The sequence below is a fragment of the Strongylocentrotus purpuratus genome, unplaced genomic scaffold (genome assembly GCF_000002235.5).
Source record: "Strongylocentrotus purpuratus isolate Spur 01 unplaced genomic scaffold, Spur_5.0 spur5_scaffold_13, whole genome shotgun sequence".
NCBI lineage: Eukaryota > Metazoa > Echinodermata > Echinoidea > Camarodonta > Strongylocentrotidae > Strongylocentrotus > Strongylocentrotus purpuratus.
The window spans coordinates 28,992,811-29,007,631 of record NW_022145598.1 but is presented as its reverse complement, the minus strand read 5'-3'; positions in this window follow the sequence as shown (position 1 = coordinate 29,007,631).

Below are 14,821 nucleotides of genomic sequence, written 5' to 3'. Positions count from 1 at the left end.
CAATACTAGTTTAGAACTGCCCTTAAAAAAAAGGGGGAGGGGAGGGCTCGAAAATGTCTTTAAGTGGGAAAATAACGAATATAAGTTGTCGAATCGACCATATGGAAACGTTGTATCATCCACTCAATCTGACTTGCGTGCATAGAACAAATAAACATTTTTTTTCATGGAAAAGTGAAGTTTTCTAAAATGTGCGTTTCTTTCCGGCACTGGGGGGGGGGGGGGGGGGGGGCCGGGAGTCACTCGGGTAACATTTCATAAAGTATAATATAAAAAGACCATATGCAAATTTTCTGTACTTTTGTCAGGAAAAAATATATTTATCCGGCACAATGTCGTCTCTTTTTGCGTTGGAGAAGAGCAAATAGCGAGTTTCCATCACACTTTGGCCGCTCTCGCAAGCTCTCACTCATTTCACTGTGGTCAAACGACTTTGGGGCAAGCAGTTAAAGAAAATACTAATCGTTAGCTTTCTTCTGGTATTAAACTTGTTTTAATTGATCGTATACTTTTGTCGGAATAAAGGAAACAAAGAGGCTTGACCAATAACTTATCAGCGTCTGAATTGACCTTTTGACCTTAATAATAATAATAATATTGGCATTTATATAGCGCTCTTACAGACATACATGTGTATCACAGCGCTTTACAACATATTATTATTACCCCGGTCATCGGATTCAGGCTTACCCGCACACAAGGTATGCACATTCTCCACTCCCTGGGGAGCATTCCAGCCAGTCGCCATTTTACAAGCGCCACTTGCTAATCAAACCACATTAGCTTTCGCATCCTACTGGGTACCCATTTTAACACCTGGGTGGAGAGTGGCAAATGTAGATCAATGTCTTGCCAAAGGACATTAGGACCTTGAATTCCCTGTTGCAAGCGCACACAAACAAGTTCTAATGACGTCATCTTCGCTACATCGATGTCTTTTTATCGTAATATGCTACACTTTCACAATGTTTATACATCTTTTTTAGGTATTAGTAAAATGTAACATATTTTGTCTGATATCACTGAAGTTTTGGGTTTTATTTAATGAGTAATTTAAAAATAAGAGCCATTTTACTGTTTTAATTTACTGGATCGTGCCGTTAAAGGTACTATGTCCCTTTTGCAGCCAACCTCAAATTCTGTGGAACTTTGCAGGAATTATTAATATGTCATGTATGTCCTATCTGTGAAATGTAAACGTTAGCAGTGTTCTCATATTCAAATTATGCAAGGAAACCAGTTTTCTTGCTAGACTTCACTGTCAGACACTATTGAGTGACTGACTGGCTTTTTTTTCTTCTTTGGTAATAACATACATGAAAAGAGTTGTAAAGGGTACATGAGCATTTTTCTACATCAATAACCCACTTCTTGTGATGGCCAAGATTAAACTGATTGAATCTTTGCGCAGCATAAAACGTATGCTATCGTTCGCTAAGTGTGCGTGTGTGTGTTCGCTAAGTGTGCGTCATCATTCGTTACTCGTTCCTAGAGGGCGCTGGACCAACGCTGGACCAAAGAGATTCGATCATACAAAAAATCCCGACGCACACAGCGAATGACGACGAATGGATTTTTCTCGATTTTAAACGCGCCGGCCGTGCGTCGTCTATGTGTGACCGGGCCATAAGGTAAAACAAATATGGTTTTGGTGTCAAAATCTCAAGTAAGACGCTTGTTTATAAATTATTAACTATACGCTGTATCCCAGAAAAGATGAAACTCGAAACAAATAGATCATATGAATATCAATGAGGTGTATCATAAAGCAGGGCTCCCACTTAGCCGAGTTGGAACCTCGAGTTGTGGCGAGCTGGCGCGATCTAATGGCAAACCGTTTTATCATTAAAACATATTTCTTGATATCAAGAATTCAATTCTTAATATCACGAAATCGAATTCTTGATATTAAGAATTACCATTGCTTTGCAACATAAATTTATTTCTTGATAACAAGAATTGATTTATTGATATCAATTAATAATAAAACGGCTTGCCATAAGATCACGCAAGCTCGTCACAACTCGAGGTTCCAACTCGGCTAAGTGGGAGCCCTGCTTAAGATGCCTTGCTTCCATAGAAAAGAAGTAATATGCTTTCCAATGATACATTGATTACATTAATCTGTACACGCTTCACTGAGCAACATTGTTTCTGAAATGCCACGTCAACATCCACTTATGCCAGATTTGTGTGAAAGAGTAAGACCGTTAGTATCAAACACGAACATGACCGATCATGACCTAAAAGACACACATATTTTTAAAGCGAATGAGAAGATTATTTTATCGAGCTTTATTAATAATGAAGGCAAGATTAATGCCATCTTTATCATAAAATAATGCATTGTGGAAATATTGTCGATGGTGAGGATACGAGGTTATATTTTAGTTCGTGAATGGGCAATTGTAATGAACAGTGTTTTTGCAATTTCAGAACTGCCATAGGTTTTTAAAAGAGCAGGTTAAACGATATTAAAACAACAAGAAACAATTTGATGGGCGCTTTATATTTTGATAATAATATTAATCGTACGAGTGTTGTTGATTTTATTATTTTTATCATTATTATCATTATTATTTGTATTATTATCATGACTATTGCTAGGACTATAACTGTTATTTTTCAAACTAATGGTAATATTTGCCGTAAGTAAAGCTGATGTTAAAGTTAATCTTGAAACAATGGTGTTGCCCATTTTACAGGATGATTTATTATCTAAAGTCATTGAAATAGTAGTATTAGTGAATAAATGTTTGTTTGACGTGCAATAATCTACTTTCAGTTACTATCCTGTCAATTGTGTTTGTTTGAGTAAGAAGAAGAGAGATACACGGTACATAAGAAAGAGTGGAGAGGAGAAATTGAGAGAAGTTGTAAACAAAGAAATGTATAATTTAGAAAGAGAACTCGAAAGGAAGAGATAAAGAGTGAAAGAATGTGAGGAGATATTGATTTAAAATGAAAGAAATTTGTCATGAAAGAGATGTATAATAGTGATATAATTTGAAAGGAAGACTCAGATCAAGATTGCAACAATATGAGAAGGTTATAAAGGAAGAGAATCTGTGAATGAAAGGGAGTGAGATCATTTAAAAGAGAGAGAATTTGTGAATGAAAGGGAGTGAGATGATTTAAAAGAGAGGAAAACAAAAGAGTGAGAGAATGTGAGAAGATATTAAAGTAAGAGATTTTTAAGACATAGAAATTTAAAAAGGTAAATGGATTTGAATGGAAGAAAAAAAGATTGTAAACAGATTGGAAGAAGATGATAACGGGAGAGACATTTTATTTTTTTAAATTTCTTTTACACAAGATTAAGTGGTATAAATGATTGAGAGAATTTGAATAGACGTGATGTATATATAGACTGAGATAATGTGCGGATATAAAAATGAAATTAAAGAACTTCTTTTATCACGTTATATACAACCCAGCATTGGGAAAGGGTAATTAGTATTTTCTACCATGAACGGAAAGAACAGATGAAAGAAGCTTTATACCTACGATTAGTCTCACTAGACAGCGCCTCCTATTGGCGAAGTCCCACACCATAACGTGTTAGCTTACTGACTTGTACAAAACCAATCATTAATTTTATTTTTTTATTTTTTTAAAACGAAAATCACATCAAATTCCTTTTAATTGGAAACCTCAGCTTCGTTAAAATAGATCACCAGCTATATATTGCCATTATAACGCATGTGTGACGAGTTTAATGATATGAATAAGTTTTTTGGGGTTAATATTCAAGAAAATTCACATGAAGTGATGCCTTCTCAAATTATTTAATCACAATCAAGTGTCGTCTGCTACGTTCAAGGCACATATTTCTGGTTTGGACTGTGACGTAGACAGTCATTGTAGAAAATCGTCACGCAAAGTGAATGCATTTTTTTTCACTACCGTCATTTCGTGAAAACAGCGTCAATGTTTAATTATTGTCACACACGCACACGCACACGCACGAACGCCCACACATACACGAACCCCATACACGAACCCCACACGCACATAAGCACGAACTCACACACTGTCACTCACCCCTCACCTCGACACGCACCTTTTCCGCACACCCGATTGACACAAAAAGAGAAGTCAATAATCATATTATTTTACAGTAGAGGTTATCAAACTGTTTTTTGCAACTTAATTGTTATCATACATAAGAGGTTAATGTAAATAATGCACGCTTTGACTAACATGAATCTATATAATCACATAAAAGAGCAAAGTATTTTATAGAAATACAAAATCTTGCAAACAAAACATGTAACAATAGGGCAGATGTGTGGCACCCAAAATTCGGTAAACCAATTTATTTACTTAGGTATTCTTACATTTTTGGGCAAATAAATAAAATAGGTACAAGCAATAATTGATTGTACCAAAAAACTTGAATTAAGTAAATACTCAAATAATGGTGTCCCCTCGTTTACATATCATCAAGGCAGACATCGTTGTATATACCACCTAAACTTCACTTTCTATGATGTTGATAAAATGATACATTTTGTGATTTTTGGTTGAAGATTCAAAAACTACATTCTTCTTCCTCAATTACCATTGAACAAAAATAACGCATTGAGCCAGCCGTTGCAGCGTAATTAAACACATACCACATATAAAATATAAGTGTCGATGTTAATAGCCAAGAAAAACAAAATTAAGGCGAGTAGGTATATTTAAAGTACATATAAATAATATTAAAAATAGCTTACATTCATAATGCGTCTAATACTTTGTTTCTAGGCGCAGTACACATTATTACCCTAGTCATCGGATTCAGTCTTACCCGCACACAATGCATGCAGATTCTCCACTCCCTTGGGAGCATTACGGCCAGGCGTCATTTTGACAAACGCACACTTGCTCATCTTAGGGTACGTTTATGCTCAGCTTTTTCTGGCCAGAATGAGGCATCTGTTATGCGTTTAGTTCAAAACACGGTTGCGTCCTTTCTCATTTTTGTAGATTCACCGAAAAACGGCGATCATAATCGCCGATCGTAAACTCACAAAAAGGTGCGTTTACGATCGTCGATTCTGCAAAATCAGCGATTTTGGGGAAGCATAAACGCGTTTAAATGGGGTCAACGCACTGATCTCTAGTGGGTCTACGTAGCATGCGCAGTGCAGGTTTGCGAATCCAGCTGCAAGGCCACCCAGCCAGAATTGCCTGGAGGAGCCAAAGAAGTGAGCATAAACAGTACACCGTAGAAATGCGATTACGATGAGCGTTTACGATGAGCGTTTCAAATCGCTCATTCTGCCTTCAAAACTGAGCATAAACGTACCCTAACCACATTCAAGGTAAAGACCAGTATGTGAAAGAATATGTTTTGACTAATACATAATGATAAAATATTTGCCGGGGAAACCGCCTACTAATTCATATATTTGGTAAATTTGTTTCTCTCATGGACTGTGAGAGATATAGGATAGTCCCATATACATCTTTCTGTGTATAGTGCTTGTAACTTTACGAAGAATGGGCCAAATTTCTTATCATTTTGATGATTCCAGAACCTTGCAGATGCTAGATGCTAGATGATCAACCTTTTCTGATCGATTCCACAACGTTTCTTTCACAATGCAATCGCATGAACATAACTGGTCTTTATCTTTAAGTTTCGCATTCTACCGGGTACCCATTGAACACCTGGGTGGAGAGTGGCAAATGTAGATTAACGTCTTGCCAAAGGACATTAGTGCCGTGTCGGGGATCGAACAATACAATTACACGAAAGTGTCCACTGTATTCTACATATTACAAAGAACAACGTTATTTTAGAGTCATACAACTCGGTATATGTAAAATGATACTCATTATTAGCAGCTATCTTTGTAGTACTTCACGGGTCATATATAATATCTACTTGATATTACAAAGCTTGAACTGTAAATGCCACTTCAAATATGGCAAGAAATGGTAAATAATAACGACGATAATTGAAACGTCTGGGCATGAACGTTACAGTCTCAAGTAGAATTTGATGTCTAAATGACAGTACACCACGAGTCCGTGACTAAATTACATATAGATAAGCGTTCGATTACCTGCACTATACATGCACAAGTCAGTGAATAAATTTCATCCCAAATTAGGGGAATCTTATTCACCTTTGCATCCCGCAGCTCTCACTGGTACTATTTTTGCAGTGTAGATTTTTGCCCCCAAAAGCTTGAGTTTGTTCAGATCCACTCTTTAATGGCCACTTCAAAGCTTTAAACTCAAGGCCAATACAGACTAAACAGCAAGTACCTGCATCTGAGAGGAGAGAAACCCTTCCAAAAGTGACCAATTAATCAGCTTCTCTCGATCAAGTTCAGTGAATTTCTTTATCAGTTCTATAGTGCACCAAGTCTACCTGCGTCTAATTCAAATGAGTAGGTTGATAAGAAACATATGCAAAGTATATCAACAACAATATTTGAGATGGATCTTGGATCTCGTGGCTATCTTCGCACACTCCTCTATTTCTTTGATTGTTCCAGAAGAAATAATTTTGATCTTTCCAGGTGAGAGCATCATTTATTTCGTTATTTTCAAATATGGCGATGAGATAGTTAATTATGCTGGCTACTGCATCTTTCTCATTAAAAACGGAAAATATATCGTTTACAACTCGCAGATTCTTACCAATCTATGTATCACCCAATGTAAGTTTACTCTAGTTTCATCTCCTTCTTGTAAGATATATCACGTAATAACTGTTCTAAATGTGTCAAAGTCAAAGAATTTGACCCACAAATTACAGAGCTATGGCTGTTTTAAAATGGCAAAGGATGTCCATTTTAGGGTCAACATTCCTGTATATGGCGATGAGATAATAAACTATGCTAAATGTAGATACTGCATCTTTCAAAATGGTAAATAAAACTTTCACAAAGACAACCAATGTCATACTGGCTATTTGTCTTTTCAGTTTGGGAGCGGCCAGGGGTACTCGTATGTCCTTTGTATGAGGAAGAATAATTACGAACACCCTAACCCTTTTTTTTACCAGTGTGTTCATTGTTCCGAAAGCTAAGTGTTTTGCTCCGAAGGGGTGGGCGTGGGAATTGAATAGCCCATTTTCGTTTCTGAATGTTTTCTTCTTCCGCACTTGAATCCGAAGTTCATAATTCCGAATGCTCGTCATTTCAAATGATGATATAAGTCGAAAGATGAAATATAGGGTTCTCTCTTCCGAAACGAAGAGATAACTTTTAATTTTAATAATTGCAAACCTCGGTTCAAAGTAGAATGAACCCTTAGTCATTTTGAAAATTCGAATAAACGAACCTTTGAAAGTACCAACCTTCGGAACGAAACGGTGCCAGATTATTGTACTTTTCCTTCGACCCATCCGACCCTGCAAGTGAAATTTATGTCAGGCATCGTCTACAGGCTACTGTAGAAGATATGACGTCATGGATGCTCATAAATAGGTTGAAATTAAATGAGAGTAAAACAGAGTTGCTTATAGTTACTTCTAAGTCGCAACATCATTTGATCAAGGACCGTAATATACAGATTGGTAACTCCCAGATTCGGGCTGCTCTATCAGTTCGAAATCTCGGTGTTATATTTGACATCAACTGTGCATGGATGCCCACGTGAAATAAATCTGTCAATCAGTGTATACTATTATAACATCCATAATGTTAGTAGCATTCGAAAAGTCATTGACCATATAAAGTCTGCTGCTTTGCTTATACATGCATTTGTTTTATCTCGATTAGATATTGGCAATGCTCTTCTTTTCAATATTACTTCACGCAATCTTGACGAACTTCAACGTGCTCAGAATGCAGCTGCCAGGGTTTTATCAGGGACATCTAAATATGATCAAATTTCTCCTGTTCTCAAAAAACTGCACTGGTTGCCAATCCGCAAGCGCATATAATTCAAAATCCTTCTCCTCACATGGAAGGCTGTAAACGGATTAGCACCAAACTATTTACAAAACCTTGTTATGCCTTATACACCAGCTCATACATGTAGTCTAAGATCATCACACCAGCATCTTCTTAAGATCCCAAAGACACGAGTAGCCTGTGGTGAAGGGGCTTTTTCATCTGCAGCACCTTGTCTTTGGAATAATTTACCATTTAATTTGAGAATCATAACTTCCTTAGAGACCTTTAAATCCAAGCTGAAATATTATCTTTTTTAATAATACCTGTACTTGGCACTATGACACTCATCCAAACTTTCTCGTCCAAACTTTCTCATTCTTTCTATTTTTCTTGTGCGCCTCGGAATAGCATTGTCTAGATAGACGGCGCTATACAAATGCCTATTATTATTATTATTATCCATTATTCTACCAAAGCGGGAGCATTAACGTGAAGGTTAATGTGATAAGGATCGATATCAAATTAATAGTCTGATTGCCTTGTATATTACCTATCAAATTAATCAGCTTGTTTCTATCGTAACGTGCACTTCAACAACACAAATGGTGGATGGTATAAAAATATATATTTTAATGCTATCCCATAATTTCGATCCACTCTTCCTTTTTTAATCTGTCTGTTAATATCGATCCCGTTCTCATACGAGCTTACCGCCCGCGAAAAAGGAAAAATAACGTATCATTTATCATTTACAATTGGTCGAAGGAAGATATCAAGTCACATGTCTTTTCCGATTTCAATTGATCTCCGTTGATCGATCGCTATAGCTTACAATTCGAATCTTACGGTTAATAATTCCCGCCTCTCTGTAAATCAAGCAACTTTATTCTTCGCTTCCGGATTTGTTATTTTTATTATCCGAGAAAGACGTTAGGTTATCATCGTGCTGTTTGATCATTTTTGGAAGCCCTTGAACATTGATCTGTAAAATGGTAAGTATTTTATGTTTTTATTTTAATCATATGAAAATGGCCACCATGTATCTGATTTGATTTCATTGCCATTTTACTTTTTGTCCGTTCCAATATAAGCATATACATGATACATTTCGAAACAATACAATGTACTAAATGTGTACAACATACAAGAAAAAGAGAATAGAAAAAAATTAAATTAAAAATATCATAAGTGACTTAAAGAGAAGGTTGAGTTCTGGGAAGAGGTGAACAATAATCTGTGAGTGTTATTATTGTATAATATGCAAGTGTGAAAGAACATCACAGTAAAAATATTACCTGAAAAGCATTGCTCTTCAAATGCCTTAATATTATAAATATGGCCTGTAACATCATAAAAATCGGGACGGAATTTAATGCAACACGTTCGTGTAGTCCCATATACATCTTACTGTGTACAGTTCTTGTAACTTTACCAACATTGGGCCAAATTTCTTATCATTTTGATGATTCCAGAACTTTGCAGTACACAGCAATACTTATATGCTAGATGATCAACCTTTTTTGATCGTTTCACAACGTTTCTTTCACAATGCAATCTCATGACCAGAACTCAACTTTATCTTTAAACACAGCTTTATGCTATAGAAAAGAATGTTTGTGTGATGAAAAGGAGAGTGATTCGTGACTTATCCCTAGGTCACATTTGCTGCGGCGGCCGTGCGGTGTAAAATATCTACTGCCACTAGCAATTACAGGACCGCCGCAGCATTCCTTCGATCACGTTACGGTAGCGGTCACATATGTTAAGGTAGCCGCACGGCGTATTTTGAATTTGTAGAGACAGACAATCTGCGACTGCCGTACGGCCTTTGAAGTGATGACGCACGGTCGCCTTAAGGCGTCCCTGCGGCGCCCGTAACTTGTTGACAAAAACTATGGCAAACGCAAGGTATCGGCAAGTGTGTGTATATTCGTCTGCCTTGCTGTCTTTGTTCTTTCTTGAGGAGGCGCGATAGCTCAGTCGGTAGAGCAGTGTTCTTGTAATCCGGTGACCTGGGTTCGAAACCAAGGCCATGCGCTAGTGCCCTTTGGTAGGGCATTAATCCTCGTTACCAGGACCCTCGGGGAGGACCTAAAGCCGTCGGCCGTCTGGCTGCTTAAGCTATGGTCACAAATCAGAGCAGAGACCGACCGATCAGTAGCCTGCTCGGTCGCTGCTGGAATTAAGCATCGCTCAGCGATTAGGTCGATGCCCGGGCGGCGACCGCCCGGACACCGAGCGTATTTTGGGCGGCGAGTGAAAAATGAGCAGGCAACGCCCAAATTTTAACTCCGCGCTAAAACTTAAGCGGCGACCGAGCGATGCCCTAAAAACGAGCGGTGCCTGGGCGGCCACCGCTCGGTGGCCGGGCAGCCGCCGGGCAGATTTGGTTAAAAAACTCGCCGCTCGGCCGCCGAGCAGGCTACTTTTGGGTAATGTGACCATAGTATTACAAGCATTTATGCTTTCTTAGCAGTCAGGCAAAATAACTACCACCAAAACACTATTTTATTCCTCACCCAGCAACTTCGCGCAAGTGAGATCTGGCAGTCTTGTAAAGATTGCCTAATGTTCAGTCATGCATGCAGAGATTCCAATGAAAATGGTACCTTAATGTACTGGGAGGATAACTCTATCGAGACATATCATGAAACCCATGATTAAATATTCATACTTTAAAAAATACAACTTTTAAACAGTGGGACATTTTTTCTGACTCACTCTGTAGATAAGAGAAAGGGAAAACAAAGAAAGATTAAACATAGGTAACATAAAAACACACATTAACAATTATAAGGGGAAAATACAACTATAAAATTAAGAAAATTAAATGAAATGTAACTAATAAAGGTCAAATTAACGTGGAAAGATGTTTACAAAAAAAAATGAAAAGTTTGAACTTTCTTTTAAAAACTTTGCAGAGACTTATAGTTTTGAATATGACAGGGTAATTTATTGTATAATTTCGCCCCTGAAACCGCTAAGGTTTTCATTTAAAAAATTGTTTCACATTTTGTAATGAATAATGGACTATTTAGAGCATAACGAGTAGAATATAATACCGATCTTTTACTTATACATGGATTTATATTTAGATTTGGTGGTGATAGGTCGTGTATGATTTTAAAAATCAAGATGCATTTCTGATATTTTTTTCTTTCCTCTACTGATTGCCATTTCAATTTACTCATTAAAAGATTTTGGGGTGTAAAATATTCGGCACGAAAAACTAATCGTGCATATCTATTTTGTAAATTTTGCAATTTTATTAGATTTTGTTTAGAAGTATTTCTCCGTACTGAATTACAGCAGTTTAAATGCGGTAGAATAAGAAAATAGTATAATGTAAGCAGATTATTACGGAAAATATAATGGCGTATAAGTCTAATGTAGGCAATCGTACCCGATACTTTCTAAACAACTTCTCTTACATGTAGCTCTCATGTTTTTTGTCTAGTGTTACACCTAGATATTTAATACTTTCGACTGAGTCGAGTACATTGTCACTGTAATCAATATAAATATTATTATTTTGAATTACTCTTTTGGAACCAAAAAGTATTGTTTTGGTTTTATTTGCATTAAAAAACAGTCCATTTTATTTTAGCCATTTCAAGATACTGGAAAGTCTTTTCGGAGATTGTATTCACAAACTGTATAATCCTTTCCATGATGAAACACTGCCGCGTCATCCGTATATAATCTTTGTCTTAGAATGGAGTTGCAGGTTACAAATATCATTCACATAGAGGCAAACAATTAATGGCCCCAGTATTGATCCTTGTGAATTTCTGATTTCACAGTTAGAAAATTACTCTTCGTCCCTTGCAAGAATTCACATTGTTGCCTATTACATAGATAGGATTCGAACCACTTAAGTTCAACTCCCCCAATACCATACAATAAAATTTCCTGAATAATCAATGGATGTAGTATAACATCGAACGCCTTTTTCAGGTCATGAAAAATGGCTCCAGTGACCAGACATTTGTCCATATTGTCAAGTAGAACTTCGACTATTTCAGTCAAGCAAGTTAGAGTTAGATGCCCGGGTCTAAACCTGATTGCCGTCCACTTAACAAAGGATGTACACAGTTAAAAATTTTGTGAACAAGTTGTTTAAAAGTTTAAACAACTCTTGATTAACGGGTGACCTGATCTGAAAGTTGTTTAAAATGTTAAGCATCTCGAGTTGTTTAAAGTTTAAACACTTAGTTGATCAACATTTTGAACAACTTGTTTAAAATCTCAATTTAAACAACTGGTGTTGTTTAAAGACGGTTGTTTAAAATAGAGCTGTTGTTCAATGGGGGTTGTTTACACCAACTGGGTTGTTTAAAGAAAGTTGTTTAAAAAGGAGCTGTTGTTCAGTTGTTTACACCAACTGGGTTGTTTAAAGAAAGTTGTTTAAAAAGGAGCTGTTGTTCAATGGGGGTTGTTTACACCAACTGGGTTGTTTAAAGAAAGTTGTTTAAAAAGGAGCTGTTGTTCAGTGGGGGTTGTTTACACCAACTGGGTTGTTTAAAGAAAGTTGTTTAAAAAGGAGCTGTTGTTCAGTGGGGGTTGTTTACACCAACTGGGTTGTTTAAAGAAAGTTGTTTAAAAAGGAGCTGTTGTTCAGTGGGGGTTGTTTACACCAACTGGGTTGTTTAAAGAAAGTTGTTTAAAAAGGAGCTGTTGTTCAGTGGGGGTTGTTTACAACAAAAGGGTTGTATAATGGCGTATAATTTGGGTTTGATACTCTGAATAAGTGCACCACTACTTCTGGGTCTCTATATTATAGGTATATGAAGACTAACAATATGGTAGAGTAATTCTGCAATTCATGAATTAGTGCCAAAACAGTGCCCATTTTGCATGAGCGCGCATGCACGCACGTATAAACTGCATTATATAGGGATGCATGCAATCTCTATGGCAAGGAATTTAGCACACGTTATAACCGAGTGCGCGATCAGTGCCGCACAGCATGACGCGACGATTTTAAGTCTACCTATATTCTGACATTTGCGTAAAGATACTGAAAATTTTAACAGTGAACTTACGCTATAATTTAAAAACTTCAAATTGGTTAATAGAAAAGTGATTTCAATTAAGCCATTGAATCCCCAGTCACTTAGAAGCGCGTCGGTAGCTTGGTCGGCAATGATGTGTGTTGTGTTGTGGGTTGGAAAGTAATAACTATTAAGCTAAATAAATGTAAGTATAGAGACAAACAAAATGGAGCCTGTAGAAACACGTGTGGTTGCTTTGGTAGTTTAATCCAGACCCAATATCCATGTGCTTTTACATATGTTTCAATCTGTGTAGTCAACAGAAGACCCTTGCATACACTTGCATTGTGTGTATGCATCTAATATGAATAACAATGAGCTGTGCCTAATCAGCTGCACTGCATTTCTAAGTGGCATGTTAATTTCAATTGCATGTTAGTTTCAAGGAACCTGTTTCTAAACATAACAATGTGAAATAAAGCTTTTAGCCAACGCGCACTTTACTGGCACGAGACACATGACGTCATATGTAAACAACACTGTCTAAAAGCTCTCGTATAGTAAATATAGCAGTCACTAAATTTTAAACAGCGAATGTTTAACAAAATTACTTTCGTTTCGAGCAACATTGTTTACAATTTGTTCAACTGTTGTTTAAGATGGTGTACAACTGTAAGTGAACATCACTTTTTTAAGCAGCGTTTTTACTGTGTAATAAGTAAAAAAATATATCTGATTGTGTACAGCCTTCTCCCATATCTTTGAAATTGTGAGGTGAATAGAAATAGGTCGGTAGTTAGTTAATTCCATTTTGTTTTCACCTTTATGTATAGGGGTTAAATGGCAACTTTGAATTCCTGAGGAACGTATCCTTTTGACAATGAACAATAGAACAATAAGACTCTAACATAATTATGTGGGGCAGCTATTTTAAATAGCTTTGGGGGAAGATCATCAATACCAACTGCTTTTCAAACATCAAGCTTGAGTTGTTCTTATAATACAAAATATTTCTCGATCTCTGTAAATTTGAATTCATGTGCTGTTTGCGGTAATGTGTGCAATGCATTTATATTGAGATGAGAATCATTCGCTCCTGTAAATTGGCTTTGAATATTATTGAAAATTTCATTAAACAATTCTGCTACTTTTCCTTTGTCTACTATAATTTGGTCATTTACAAGAATTTAATAATCAGAATTGGCATCTTTCGTTGGGAGTAAATTTTTTGAGTACTCTCCAGGATTTTTTCATATCATTACCATTTTCAATGCAAAGATTCTTATTATATTGTTTCTTTAACTTATTGTTTAGTGCATTTGTCCCATTTCTCAATTCTTTAAACTTTTACCAGTAGTCTGTAGTTCTGTGTTTATCAAATTTGCGTTTAAAATAATTCCTATCTCTTGCGATACATAGATATTTGTTGGTAATCCAGGGTGATCCCCTATAACGTTTCTTTACTGTGGCATACGGTACATAAAGATCACAAATGTCTTTGAATTTACGTTTGAAAATATTCCACATATTCTCAACATTGTGATTGTTTAAGTACAAATTATCCCGGTTTATATCTTTAACATCATTTTTAAAAGAATTTTCATTATAACAGTTTCTAAATGAGCGGTAGGTACTCACAGAACATAATTAGAGGGCGGTGGTTTTTCTTTCAATACAAGGTAAAGCAATAATTGATCACTTAGACCGATAGACCGTGTGCCACTCTCAAGTCATTTCAAATTATTTGACACAAGAATTAGATCAATAAGGGGTGTACTATTAACGGTTATACGGGTCGGGGTCCTTTTCAGCTGAGACAAAATGCATATTGTCACTCAGATCATCCATGCCGAAAATATTCATCAAGGTAATGTGATGAAGGTCGATACTTAATTATCTGATAGTGCATAATGGTCTTGGGTTTTTTTAATCAGCGCATCATTAGTACCAGCTTGTTTCAATCGTAACGTGCATAACAACGTA